An 11,239-nucleotide genomic window follows, 5' to 3' on the forward strand; every position below is an offset into this window, starting at 1 on the left:
AAATTTTTACTGCAATGCTGGTGATGAGTAGTATTTAAATGGCCTTTTCATCTGGGATGAAGAGCGTGCTTGCGTAGAAAATGCTTGACCATTAACCCGTCTTGCGTAGGTGCACTTTCAGCTTTAACCTGTGCCTAGAAAGACTCAAAAATATGTATTAGTTGCATGCAATACTTATTAATTGTTTTATTACCAATAACATGGTCCTTAATTAGTTACTTTGAACTACTGATGGTCATAACTCATCCCATAAGTGTCTCATAGGGAGAGAATTTATACCTAGAAATAAATTCTTGTATTAATATGGTTACTACTATTATTAGCATCCGCAATATTAAACAGAGATATTCCCTATTAACGCTCCTCAAATTTTAAATTAAGCAACCAATATGGACTTGACTTTGCTACAATCCAAGTTCCTAAAACTTGGTACCTCAGCCTGTGCCAAACCAATTGCTTCCATAATCAATTCTATCCTGTCTGCAGGCCATATCCCTAAGACCTGGAAAACTGCTAGAGTTGTCCCAATCTACAAAAATGGAGACAAAAACACTTTCTCAAATTACAAATCAATCTCTCTTCTCCCAATACACACTTATTCTCATTCATACCTAACTGCCATCTGCCATTTTTTTCTGATGCAAATGGTGTCAACCTTTTAGTCATTTAATACTAACTAACCTTAAAACTCGCCCCACAAGTCAAGCATCCCAACAGCCTGCACTCATGGCTATTGTCCCACACCCACAGTCACTCCTGGCTTTCACTTCAAACACTCCACTGTAACTATTCTGCTAAAAAAAATGTGAAATGCCTTGTATATAATATATATACCCTGTACACTTATGCAATTATATATCCCCTGTCCTTTAATTCTATTTCCAGGACATACCCAAAAACAAATAAATGGTTATAACATTATAAATTTGGCACATATCATATATCCCTCAACATAGGGACGGCTTGCTACCTGCTTTGCTGTGACATCTGCAAAGGTATTATTATTTACCAGGGGCCTGTCAGCTCTTGGAGTTAACATTGCTATAATAAATTCTGAACCTGCTGTGCATTGTATATCATTTACAACATATCAAGTTCATATCAAATCCCTCTATAGGGATTTCAGAGAGACCTTCAAAAACCTATGTATGTATCTCCCCTCTTTTGTTCATATATTATCTATATATGTGAACACAAATACAAAAACACAAAAATAAAAATTATGAAAACAGGTTGCTTTGATATATAGCAATATTAAACTGGTAAATAGATTTGTATGTGTTGTGACTACAAAATTATTTACTGCTTGTGTTAAAAGAAAAAGCCTGCAGTAGGTCTTTTAACAACTGTGGCATTTACAATATAAGAAAAAATCCTGAAATCCTGAACAAAAGATTTCCTTTTAAAATAGACAAATAATTTTGAACTCTTTGCAAAGTGCTGAGCACACGGCCAGCATTAACTTTAAAAGACACTCTGACTTTAAAAAGAAAAAAAAAAAAAAACATTTTCAAAGCGCCCTTTTTTTTTGAATTTTTTTTTTCTGGGAAAACAGCCAGAAATTTCACAGTACAGATAACGGGTTTCGCTGTCTAATTCATATTAACTGCTGGATTAATCCTCACGCAGGGGATTCTAACGTTAGTTTAATGTTAAATATGAAGCTTTCCACGCTGTCCTAAAACTGCATTTTGTATGGTCTTTCAAAAATTAAATAACGGGAATATTTTAAATTACTTATAAACACCAAGTCTATGCCAACAAGAGCATGCAACATTCTTTCACTCATTCACCTGAATGCCTTCTGCAAGAAATCTCATATTCCTGCAAACTTCCATCAATACAATTGCTATCCCGTTTTAACTATGCCCTCTTTTAAGCTAAACAAAATATCTTCAAACATGCAACAGTTATACCATGACTAAATAAACAGCAAGCTTGACCCTACCTGTCTTGTATGGCTTCTACACTGCTTATTTAACGGAGACAATTCTCGCTAAAATAACTGACCTCCATGCTGCTAAAGGCAGATATTATCCCACTTCTTACACCAAAACTGAAAGGAAAATCCGTTATTTCCTCCCCTGGCTTCAGAACCAAAAGGAACCTATTCTCCGCAGAGCAAAACTGAAGCCAAACTGAAGGAAAATCTGTTATTTCCTTCCCCTGGCTTCAGAACCAAAAGGAACCTATTATCTGCAAAGAAAACTGAAGCCTTGTGACCGGACACACTATCTGCACCTGTTTGCAGCAGACTTCCCAGGAAGCTTCACGCCCTGCAACTGTTATCTCCGGTCTTCGGTGAACTTTTCAGGCCTGGGAGACGAACAAAATGAAACGTAACGCACGCCAGGTTTCAAATCCTTTGTCTCAATTTATTACTCATAGGGTAATGGTTTTTATACAGAATAAAAAAAGATATTGGTTAGAGGCGTATCATAGGCGTGTCCTGGGCGTATACTAGGTGTGTCTTGGGCGTAGCTTTGATTAGAGGCGTGATTTAGGGGCAGGACATATTAGTGGCGTGACTTTTGAGACGTGTCTTTTATCAATACAAGCAATTGTCTAAATACATAGCTTATTCATTGTCTGTTATCAAAAGAGACCTTGAGTCTTAGCAACTTTTTTCACTACCTTGCTTCTTGCAGAGAACCATTCTATTATATTCTACTAAAACACCAGGAAATTGACCACACAAAAGTATCTAGTAATATTCTGGCCAGGAAGAAAGAAAATGCAATTTAGCAGAGAAACTGAGTGCATTTATGAATTATATTTCAGCAAAAAGGCTGACTACAGAATCTTAACTAGTTATGACCATACAAAATGGAAGCTTAACATGAGTGCAGACTCTGGCCTGACATACTGGTCCTAACAATCCCTCCTTTTCGTTCTCTAAAAGAACAAATACCCTTACTAGGTACACTTCTCTATGACTATGGCTTTATGGGGACCAATAGTATCATAGACTCTGTTCATGGCCACATATGAATTATTAGTTGCATACATGGCGTGAGATGAAACTGAATGTTTCCTTGAGACAAATGAAAGCATTGCACACTTAGCACAGTGAAAAATAACAAAAATTGCTGCGATTATACTAATCACTACAATAAAACCATAGAGAATTTTCATACCCAATTCTCCAATCCAACTAGTGAGTCCTGACATCCAATTTAAGCTAAGGCCTGAGGATTCTTTACGCATCCTTGCCTGAATTTCCTGTAACTTATCCATATCTTTATGAATAGCGCCAGACTCATCTTCAATATAGGCACAGCACTTCTGTCCTACAAGTTTACAAACACCTCCTTGTGAGGCTAGCAGATAATCAAGAGCCATTCTATTCTGTAATAATACTGTCCGGATCTGCTCTTGTTCATTAGTCAAACGGATGATAGCATCACTTGTCTGATTAAGAGCATCATCAATATTTACCATCAGCTCACTTAATTTAGAATAGAGATCCAGAACACCTAAACTAGGTATAAAAACCCCAGCTGCAATGCGGGTTGGACTAATGGTCCTGATCAGATCTTTTCGATTTCTCAGCTTCCCTTGGGGTAACGTGTCAGATACATAGAAAGTGGGAAGAATGAAACCCAGATAACAAAGGGCAGTGTGATTGCAGGGTACAATCTTAGTGGCCCACATGCCACACAACCAATAGAGATATATATATATCATTAAATATTTCTATAGATTAGAATATGTCACATAATCTAAGGGTCAGCTATATGTGAGAATTGGTGGGGGCTAATTTCTGCTAAGAGCGACTGCACAAACAATCTTCTTGCATACATCTTTCATACTGCATTTACTCAGAATGGCAAAACGGACCAAGATGGCTGCTTTGGTCAAAATGGCTGACTTGTGATCCTTTCCTTGTGGTTAACTCACGTCCCTTTGTGACCTCCCACCTTCCTCATATCCAGTCTTCTCAGTCCCCCATATCCTTAAGAGACAGTCTATTTAAAGAACAGAACAGTTAACCATTTCATAGTCCTGATGGACCAAGATGTCCAAGTTGTGCATAACTTCATTCCTTTCTTTTCTGGCCATTATATCAGCCCAGTTGATTTCTTCTTTGGTCTCTTCTTCTGGGGGACTGGCGACATCATCACCGCAGAGAGGCATAGCGTTGGTGGGGGTTGCAACGCACTTCTGGATCAGAGTTTTGCTGTACTTAATACATAGAGAGTAATGAGTAGGACAAACACACACATACAAAAACATTCGCTAGCTTCGCTCAAAGCAAATCAATCCAACCACCAAGTCCCCATGGTCCCTAAATCCTGGATAAAATACATAACATTGCGCTTTAACTAGGGCGCATACATGCCCCTCCTTTTGAGGCTAAAATATAGTCTAGAGCTATTTTATTCTGCGGGGTCATTAATTTAAACTAAACCTATTCTTGGTTAAATGAGTAAATGTCTGTGGCTGTATGATTTAGGATATCCCTGTAAACCTGTCATACAGTAACCCAACTCCTACATTTGGGAATAAATTCCTTGAAACATATTCTTCCCATATACTACTTTTTAGCACTTGTGTATTGGGTGCATCTCTTCTGTTTCTAACTCTACGTGTGAACAATTAACATAACTGTGTGTTTGACTGATAAAGCATTCTCCCACCGGGATATCATTCTGCAGGGAGATTCTATTAACCTAGAAATTCAAACAAAATAAACAAAGTTAAACAAATAATACCTTATACTATTTTGTCATCCTTATGGGACGCCACGTACACAAACATAATGGAGCATACATTGTAACTGAAAAATAATAAAAACCTATAAAAATAAAAAGTTCAAAGTTCGTGTGTTGAGGCCTGGACATTTTTGCCTATAACCTTTTTCCCTTGATGATTAGTGGTCAGAGAGTATTGTGTCCATCAAAACACTTATTTGCAGGCGCTGTGTCTTTGTCTTTATTAGCTGTTTGTGCCTAGGCTGGCACTATTTTGACGTGCGTGATGTGTATCCATGATAAGAAATTTTTACTGCAATGCTGGTGATGAGTAGTATTTAAATGGCCTTTTCATCTGGGATGAAGAGCGTGCTTGCGTAGAAAATGCTTGACCATTAACCCGTCTTGCGTAGGTGCACTTTCAGCTTTAACCTGTGCCTAGAAAGACTCAAAAATATGTATTAGTTGCATGCAATACTTATTAATTGTTTTATTACCAATAACATGGTCCTTAATTAGTTACTTTGAACTACTGATGGTCATAACTCATCCCATAAGTGTCTCATAGGGAGAGAATTTATACCTAGAAATAAATTCTTGTATTAATATGGTTACTACTATTATTAGCATCCGCAATATTAAACAGAGATATTCCCTATTAACGCTCCTCAAATTTTAAATTAAGCAACCAATATGGACTTGACTTTGCTACAATCCAAGTTCCTAAAACTTGGTACCTCAGCCTGTGCCAAACCAATTGCTTCCATAATCAATTCTATCCTGTCTGCAGGCCATATCCCTAAGACCTGGAAAACTGCTAGAGTTGTCCCAATCTACAAAAATGGAGACAAAAACACTTTCTCAAATTACAAATCAATCTCTCTTCTCCCAATACACACTTATTCTCATTCATACCTAACTGCCATCTGCCATTTTTTTCTGATGCAAATGGTGTCAACCTTTTAGTCATTTAATACTAACTAACCTTAAAACTCGCCCCACAAGTCAAGCATCCCAACAGCCTGCACTCATGGCTATTGTCCCACACCCACAGTCACTCCTGGCTTTCACTTCAAACACTCCACTGTAACTATTCTGCTAAAAAAAATGTGAAATGCCTTGTATATAATATATATACCCTGTACACTTATGCAATTATATATCCCCTGTCCTTTAATTCTATTTCCAGGACATACCCAAAAACAAATAAATGGTTATAACATTATAAATTTGGCACATATCATATATCCCTCAACATAGGGACGGCTTGCTACCTGCTTTGCTGTGACATCTGCAAAGGTATTATTATTTACCAGGGGCCTGTCAGCTCTTGGAGTTAACATTGCTATAATAAATTCTGAACCTGCTGTGCATTGTATATCATTTACAACATATCAAGTTCATATCAAATCCCTCTATAGGGATTTCAGAGAGACCTTCAAAAACCTATGTATGTATCTCCCCTCTTTTGTTCATATATTATCTATATATGTGAACACAAATACAAAAACACAAAAATAAAAATTATGAAAACAGGTTGCTTTGATATATAGCAATATTAAACTGGTAAATAGATTTGTATGTGTTGTGACTACAAAATTATTTACTGCTTGTGTTAAAAGAAAAAGCCTGCAGTAGGTCTTTTAACAACTGTGGCATTTACAATATAAGAAAAAATCCTGAAATCCTGAACAAAAGATTTCCTTTTAAAATAGACAAATAATTTTGAACTCTTTGCAAAGTGCTGAGCACACGGCCAGCATTAACTTTAAAAGACACTCTGACTTTAAAAAGAAAAAAAAAAAAAAACATTTTCAAAGCGCCCTTTTTTTTTGAATTTTTTTTTTCTGGGAAAACAGCCAGAAATTTCACAGTACAGATAACGGGTTTCGCTGTCTAATTCATATTAACTGCTGGATTAATCCTCACGCAGGGGATTCTAACGTTAGTTTAATGTTAAATATGAAGCTTTCCACGCTGTCCTAAAACTGCATTTTGTATGGTCTTTCAAAAATTAAATAACGGGAATATTTTAAATTACTTATAAACACCAAGTCTATGCCAACAAGAGCATGCAACATTCTTTCACTCATTCACCTGAATGCCTTCTGCAAGAAATCTCATATTCCTGCAAACTTCCATCAATACAATTGCTATCCCGTTTTAACTATGCCCTCTTTTAAGCTAAACAAAATATCTTCAAACATGCAACAGTTATACCATGACTAAATAAACAGCAAGCTTGACCCTACCTGTCTTGTATGGCTTCTACACTGCTTATTTAACGGAGACAATTCTCGCTAAAATAACTGACCTCCATGCTGCTAAAGGCAGATATTATCCCACTTCTTACACCAAAACTGAAAGGAAAATCCGTTATTTCCTCCCCTGGCTTCAGAACCAAAAGGAACCTATTCTCCGCAGAGCAAAACTGAAGCCAAACTGAAGGAAAATCTGTTATTTCCTTCCCCTGGCTTCAGAACCAAAAGGAACCTATTATCTGCAAAGAAAACTGAAGCCTTGTGACCGGACACACTATCTGCACCTGTTTGCAGCAGACTTCCCAGGAAGCTTCACGCCCTGCAACTGTTATCTCCGGTCTTCGGTGAACTTTTCAGGCCTGGGAGACGAACAAAATGAAACGTAACGCACGCCAGGTTTCAAATCCTTTGTCTCAATTTATTACTCATAGGGTAATGGTTTTTATACAGAATAAAAAAAGATATTGGTTAGAGGCGTATCATAGGCGTGTCCTGGGCGTATACTAGGTGTGTCTTGGGCGTAGCTTTGATTAGAGGCGTGATTTAGGGGCAGGACATATTAGTGGCGTGACTTTTGAGACGTGTCTTTTATCAATACAAGCAATTGTCTAAATACATAGCTTATTCATTGTCTGTTATCAAAAGAGACCTTGAGTCTTAGCAACTTTTTTCACTACCTTGCTTCTTGCAGAGAACCATTCTATTATATTCTACTAAAACACCAGGAAATTGACCACACAAAAGTATCTAGTAATATTCTGGCCAGGAAGAAAGAAAATGCAATTTAGCAGAGAAACTGAGTGCATTTATGAATTATATTTCAGCAAAAAGGCTGACTACAGAATCTTAACTAGTTATGACCATACAAAATGGAAGCTTAACATGAGTGCAGACTCTGGCCTGACATACTGGTCCTAACAATCCCTCCTTTTCGTTCTCTAAAAGAACAAATACCCTTACTAGGTACACTTCTCTATGACTATGGCTTTATGGGGACCAATAGTATCATAGACTCTGTTCATGGCCACATATGAATTATTAGTTGCATACATGGCGTGAGATGAAACTGAATGTTTCCTTGAGACAAATGAAAGCATTGCACACTTAGCACAGTGAAAAATAACAAAAATTGCTGCGATTATACTAATCACTACAATAAAACCATAGAGAATTTTCATACCCAATTCTCCAATCCAACTAGTGAGTCCTGACATCCAATTTAAGCTAAGGCCTGAGGATTCTTTACGCATCCTTGCCTGAATTTCCTGTAACTTATCCATATCTTTATGAATAGCGCCAGACTCATCTTCAATATAGGCACAGCACTTCTGTCCTACAAGTTTACAAACACCTCCTTGTGAGGCTAGCAGATAATCAAGAGCCATTCTATTCTGTAATAATACTGTCCGGATCTGCTCTTGTTCATTAGTCAAACGGATGATAGCATCACTTGTCTGATTAAGAGCATCATCAATATTTACCATCAGCTCACTTAATTTAGAATAGAGATCCAGAACACCTAAACTAGGTATAAAAACCCCAGCTGCAATGCGGGTTGGACTAATGGTCCTGATCAGATCTTTTCGATTTCTCAGCTTCCCTTGGGGTAACGTGTCAGATACATAGAAAGTGGGAAGAATGAAACCCAGATAACAAAGGGCAGTGTGATTGCAGGGTACAATCTTAGTGGCCCACATGCCACACAACCAATAGAGATATATATATATCATTAAATATTTCTATAGATTAGAATATGTCACATAATCTAAGGGTCAGCTATATGTGAGAATTGGTGGGGGCTAATTTCTGCTAAGAGCGACTGCACAAACAATCTTCTTGCATACATCTTTCATACTGCATTTACTCAGAATGGCAAAACGGACCAAGATGGCTGCTTTGGTCAAAATGGCTGACTTGTGATCCTTTCCTTGTGGTTAACTCACGTCCCTTTGTGACCTCCCACCTTCCTCATATCCAGTCTTCTCAGTCCCCCATATCCTTAAGAGACAGTCTATTTAAAGAACAGAACAGTTAACCATTTCATAGTCCTGATGGACCAAGATGTCCAAGTTGTGCATAACTTCATTCCTTTCTTTTCTGGCCATTATATCAGCCCAGTTGATTTCTTCTTTGGTCTCTTCTTCTGGGGGACTGGCGACATCATCACCGCAGAGAGGCATAGCGTTGGTGGGGGTTGCAACGCACTTCTGGATCAGAGTTTTGCTGTACTTAATACATAGAGAGTAATGAGTAGGACAAACACACACATACAAAAACATTCGCTAGCTTCGCTCAAAGCAAATCAATCCAACCACCAAGTCCCCATGGTCCCTAAATCCTGGATAAAATACATAACATTGCGCTTTAACTAGGGCGCATACATGCCCCTCCTTTTGAGGCTAAAATATAGTCTAGAGCTATTTTATTCTGCGGGGTCATTAATTTAAACTAAACCTATTCTTGGTTAAATGAGTAAATGTCTGTGGCTGTATGATTTAGGATATCCCTGTAAACCTGTCATACAGTAACCCAACTCCTACATTTGGGAATAAATTCCTTGAAACATATTCTTCCCATATACTACTTTTTAGCACTTGTGTATTGGGTGCATCTCTTCTGTTTCTAACTCTACGTGTGAACAATTAACATAACTGTGTGTTTGACTGATAAAGCATTCTCCCACCGGGATATCATTCTGCAGGGAGATTCTATTAACCTAGAAATTCAAACAAAATAAACAAAGTTAAACAAATAATACCTTATACTATTTTGTCATCCTTATGGGACGCCACGTACACAAACATAATGGAGCATACATTGTAACTGAAAAATAATAAAAACCTATAAAAATAAAAAGTTCAAAGTTCGTGTGTTGAGGCCTGGACATTTTTGCCTATAACCTTTTTCCCTTGATGATTAGTGGTCAGAGAGTATTGTGTCCATCAAAACACTTATTTGCAGGCGCTGTGTCTTTGTCTTTATTAGCTGTTTGTGCCTAGGCTGGCACTATTTTGACGTGCGTGATGTGTATCCATGATAAGAAATTTTTACTGCAATGCTGGTGATGAGTAGTATTTAAATGGCCTTTTCATCTGGGATGAAGAGCGTGCTTGCGTAGAAAATGCTTGACCATTAACCCGTCTTGCGTAGGTGCACTTTCAGCTTTAACCTGTGCCTAGAAAGACTCAAAAATATGTATTAGTTGCATGCAATACTTATTAATTGTTTTATTACCAATAACATGGTCCTTAATTAGTTACTTTGAACTACTGATGGTCATAACTCATCCCATAAGTGTCTCATAGGGAGAGAATTTATACCTAGAAATAAATTCTTGTATTAATATGGTTACTACTATTATTAGCATCCGCAATATTAAACAGAGATATTCCCTATTAACGCTCCTCAAATTTTAAATTAAGCAACCAATATGGACTTGACTTTGCTACAATCCAAGTTCCTAAAACTTGGTACCTCAGCCTGTGCCAAACCAATTGCTTCCATAATCAATTCTATCCTGTCTGCAGGCCATATCCCTAAGACCTGGAAAACTGCTAGAGTTGTCCCAATCTACAAAAATGGAGACAAAAACACTTTCTCAAATTACAAATCAATCTCTCTTCTCCCAATACACACTTATTCTCATTCATACCTAACTGCCATCTGCCATTTTTTTCTGATGCAAATGGTGTCAACCTTTTAGTCATTTAATACTAACTAACCTTAAAACTCGCCCCACAAGTCAAGCATCCCAACAGCCTGCACTCATGGCTATTGTCCCACACCCACAGTCACTCCTGGCTTTCACTTCAAACACTCCACTGTAACTATTCTGCTAAAAAAAATGTGAAATGCCTTGTATATAATATATATACCCTGTACACTTATGCAATTATATATCCCCTGTCCTTTAATTCTATTTCCAGGACATACCCAAAAACAAATAAATGGTTATAACATTATAAATTTGGCACATATCATATATCCCTCAACATAGGGACGGCTTGCTACCTGCTTTGCTGTGACATCTGCAAAGGTATTATTATTTACCAGGGGCCTGTCAGCTCTTGGAGTTAACATTGCTATAATAAATTCTGAACCTGCTGTGCATTGTATATCATTTACAACATATCAAGTTCATATCAAATCCCTCTATAGGGATTTCAGAGAGACCTTCAAAAACCTATGTATGTATCTCCCCTCTTTTGTTCATATATTATCTATATATGTGAACACAAATACAAAAACACAAAAATAAAAATTATGAAAACAGGTTGCTTTGAT

This window comes from Ascaphus truei, unplaced genomic scaffold (genome assembly GCF_040206685.1).
Source record: "Ascaphus truei isolate aAscTru1 unplaced genomic scaffold, aAscTru1.hap1 HAP1_SCAFFOLD_213, whole genome shotgun sequence".
Taxonomy (NCBI): domain Eukaryota; kingdom Metazoa; phylum Chordata; class Amphibia; order Anura; family Ascaphidae; genus Ascaphus; species Ascaphus truei.